Source organism: Mesocricetus auratus, unplaced genomic scaffold, assembly GCF_017639785.1.
Source record: "Mesocricetus auratus isolate SY011 unplaced genomic scaffold, BCM_Maur_2.0 Super-Scaffold_100707, whole genome shotgun sequence".
Classification (NCBI taxonomy): Eukaryota; Metazoa; Chordata; class Mammalia; order Rodentia; family Cricetidae; genus Mesocricetus; species Mesocricetus auratus.
Genome location: NW_024429269.1, coordinates 2402799 through 2407330, shown reverse-complemented (window position 1 = coordinate 2407330; position 4532 = coordinate 2402799).

The window sequence follows — 4532 nt, the reverse complement described above, 5'->3', positions numbered from 1 at the left end:
TTTACCGCTGTGCGACTAGCTTCCTTATGGCCATGAGGTTATTTTAAAATGAACACACATACCCTCCCACTCCCAGTTTCTATCGACCCAAACACTAGAAATGTCATCAGATATCATCTGAAGCCTGGAACAGAGATTTCCTGTCTTTGCTTTATCCGCCTATCCAGTCTTATCACTAATGTATTTACAAAGAATCCTAATTTATGATTTTTGTTTATTCTGTTACTATAAAAACTTCATAGAACTCACCTGAGCATGACAGCGCATGGTTTTAATCCCAGTACTCAGGAAGTAGAGGCAGGTGAGCCTATAACAGTTTTAGGCTAGTTTGATCTACACAGTAAGTTCTAGGCCATTCAAGGTTACATAGTCAGTCTTTGTTCAAACAAACAAACAAAAACCCCAAACAAAGCAACCCAAAACCAAAACAAAACTATAATCATTTGGAACTTGGTGTTTGAGGTCACATGAATCTGTGTTCCCAGGCTAGGGTCTCTCATATTTAGTTTCTGAATAATTTACCTCTTATTCTCTTTCAGGTGATAGTCATGTCTTGGTTGCATTGACAATTCATAAAACAATGATGCATACTTTTCTCTGACTGCCCTTTGTTATAGATGCTCAAGCCATGCTCCTCATAGGGGTGGGAGTGGTGAGAAAAGTAATTGTGTTCTTGGAAGGCAGGGGATTTTAAGGTTAGTATCTGCATCTAATCCTGGGACAGGGAGGGGGATCCTAACAGTGTTCCACTATTTTAAAAAAATGCACCAGACAATCAACTTAAAGACAGGAAAGGGAGCTGGTTGTTGGTGATGCATGCCTTTAATCCCAGCACTCAGGAGACAGAGTTTGAGACCAGCCTGGTCTACAGAGTGAGTTCCAGGATAGGCTCCAAAGCTACACAGAGAAAACCTGTCTCAAAAACAAAAAACAAAAGACAGGAAAGCTTAGGCCCAGCTCACAGTTTTGGAGGTTGTAAGTCATGACTCCTTCATAACCAATTGGTCCTTTTTTTCTTTGGGTCTATGATGACAACATAGGATGCTGAAGGTAGGTTGCAGTTAAGGGCCTGTGCCCTGTGACCAGAGGACCTTCCATTGGGGTCCACATCTTAATTTCCCACCACTTCTGAAGGACACCAACTTAGAGACTAAGACTTTAATACACATATGGGGACATTGGATATGCAAATGACAGCCACAAGCACAAGCTGTGCAATGACAATAGTTGGGCACCTAGAGAGGTCATCTTATTTAGTTCTGTACCCTGTGCCTCTTGAGAACTCTGGATCGATGCCAAGGGAGCTGGGAAGGAGTGGGGGCGTTGATCATCCCTGCCCCATGCTGAATTTGCAGTTGGAGATTTCTGAGGAAAGCCATGGTGACTTGTTAATCATGAGCCTACTCATTTGTAAGATTCGATTACAATGGAGAATCAATGGATGCCTTCTGCAAGGTGATGAATGCCAGGCAAGAAATAGCAAGGGGAGGCTGTAGGTCAGCAGTGATTGATGACAGCCCTGCCCTGCCTGTAAGTCGACCTCCATCAGCATCCTTATTTATGGAGGGCCCACCTCACCCCAGGAGCAGCTGCTGTGGATGAGCACAGGGATACAATTCAGTGTCTGGGGCCCTGCAGAGGCCTCCACAGAGCTCTCATCTCACATGGTGCTGAGAAGAGTAGACAGATGCCAAGGGCGGCAAGATTCAGAGAGTTCAAGGGTAAATAGTCCTGTCCACTCTCTCGAAAGTCCATCACGCAGACAGGGAGCAGGTGTAAAGGTGAGGCCAGAGAGGAGAGGCTAAAAGGGCTTGTGCTCCTGGGGAAGTGCCAGCTGTGTTATCTGATTAAAGTCATCAAAGGGGAGGGAAGGCTGCATTTCACAATGGCAAGTGTCCCGACTGCTCCTTCTGTGCTCCTGAGCCCAGCGTGGAAGGATGGCTTTAGAACCCGATCCACATCACTCAAGCCCCAGCACTGACTCATGACCTTAGCTCTCCAAGGCCTGGGTTGATTCGTCATCTGTCACGTGGGGTTTGTAGGACTGAAAGGGCTGCTGCCTGTTTCTTATCATGGCTCCCCTATTTATGATTGGCATCAGGCATGAGAACACCTGGCGATATCATCCTCATCCTCATCCTCATCACTGCTCTTAAAGTTGTCACACTGCATCATTACTGCCTAGTTCTGGTCTGATGCCCTCACTACCCTTTATCTCATTTCCATTTTTATTCCTACTGCCAAAAGCAGGGCAAAAGAAGTTCCCCAGCAGAGGCTGGATAGAAGAAAAGAAGGAAGAAATATGAGGTGAGGATTGCCAGGCAGGCCCCCGAATGACCAAACGGCTTGGGACTTTTATTTTTCTGCCCACAATGAGGGCACATACCCACCAGTCCAGGAGATTCACTTTTGAAATGAGCTGAGTAATGAGCTTTGGCACAAAGCCCACAAAAACAAATCTGCTCTGTTGTATCCAAAGCCATCCCTGGGGAACCGACGCGGGGGGGGGGGGGGCGGGGGGCAGGCGTAAGGATTCCAAGACTGGGAGACTGGTGTTGGAGGAATGAGAGTTGCTAAGATACAACTTCAGATGGAGGACTTAACAGAATGATGAGCGTCCTTTCAAACCACCCCTCTTCTTGCTCTCTTGTCAACCTGAAATCACAGACTCCGGGAGGAAATCCCTTGTCTACTTTTGCTTCCCACTGTGCTAAAACACACTGACAAAAGCAGCTGAATAGGTGGTATTTTATTTGGCTCAAAACTATGTTGCGGTCCATCATTGCAGGGAAGTAAAAGCTGTAGGAACTTGAAGCGGGTGGTCATAAAGTCAAGAGCAGAGAGAACAAACACATGCATAGTTTTCAGTGCTTGGCCTTCTCCACTCTGCAGTCTGGCACCCAAATTCAGGTAATGGTGCCAGACACTATAAATGGAGGTTTCTCTCCCGCCAGCCAGTTCCCGAATAAACACTTCAAAGCTTTGGCCAATGGCATTTCACTAACTAGTTCTCACAATTAAATAAACTGTTTTTACTAATTTGTGTACCATCATGTGTCTGTGGTGGACAGGTAATGTTCTGGCACCTTACTCCTTCAGTGGCTACAGAGTGTCTCCTGGACTCTGCCTTCTTTCTCTCCAAATCTCTGTTTGGATTTCCTGCCTAGCTATATTCTGTCCCACCATAGGTTAGAACAGCTTTATTCATCAAATAATAAAAGCAAAGCGTGTAAGCTGGGCGTTGGTGGCACATACCTTTGATCCCAGCACTAGGGAGGCAGAGGCAGGTGGATTCCTTTGAGTTTGAGACCAGCCTGGTCTACAAGAGTTAGTTCCAGGACAGCCTCCAAAGCCACAGAGAAAACCTGTCTCGGAAAACCAAAAACACATGTATTTGCAGCATACAGAAGAACATCCCACATCATCTCCCCTTTTCTGTCTAATTAAAAAGGTTTTAACTTTAACATAGTAAAATTACATATAACAAAACAATTATCAAGCAAGAATTACAGTTACAATATTCAGTCTATTTGTATTTGGTAAAATTAAAGAAAATACTCTATCATCTATCCTATCTTTGTGAGTTTAAAGTTTCATATCTAACTTATCTTTTATGATAACTAAGGTAAACTATAACTATCTAGTCAAAGACCCCAGAAGGCTATAATATTACCTAAGTAAACTGGAAGTGCATTGTAAGTAACTTCCAGTGTATGTGGCCCACAATGAATATGTTCTCTCACCTCTGAGGCACTACCTCTCTGGGGTTCCTCCAGGGCAGCTGGGGGGATAGCATCCAAAGGAGGGCTTAGTATTTGCTTGACATCATGACTCTGCTTTTCAGCCAATCAAAGGGAGAGGCGTGGGGAGTCAGGCTCAGAGCGGCTGTCACCTGCCACTTTCTGGCTGCACTGCCTCTTGCTCCTCACAGCAGCACTGAAGTGACCAGACCATTTCCCAGGCAAAGCCTCTCAAGCAGAGAAGTGTCACGTGCCTCTGTAAACGGTCCAGTCAATTATAGATGGCAACACTGGCCATGAAAATGCCACACTTCAAACTCATGCTGTTTGATTCTTTTCTCCATAATTTAACTGACCAGTTAAAAAATATGAAAACAAGATGCTAACGATTTTTTCATGAAGGTACAAAGACAGGTTAATGATAATGCCAGCTTAGTGACTGCAGAAGCACTTTAAAACTGTGTTCTTCGCTGTATGTGCAATGAGAATAAATGACACTCGGAAGATGAGCACAGTAAACCGTGCTCCATCTCTGCCCTGAAATGTCGGGTGGCCTTTAGAAAGAATGAGTTATCAAATGAAAAAGCGATCTGAGCCAGTTTGCATTATAGGTCAAGGGGTACACATCCATGTTGGCATACACATTCAATTAAAAGCCTGCCTCTGTCTCCCTAGCCACCACTGCCTGACTTATATAATGTTGGTCTTACTTGTTTTTTTGTTTTGTTTTTTGGAGACAGGGTTTCTCTGTGTTACAGCCCCCGCTGTCCTGGAACTCTATTTGTAGACCAG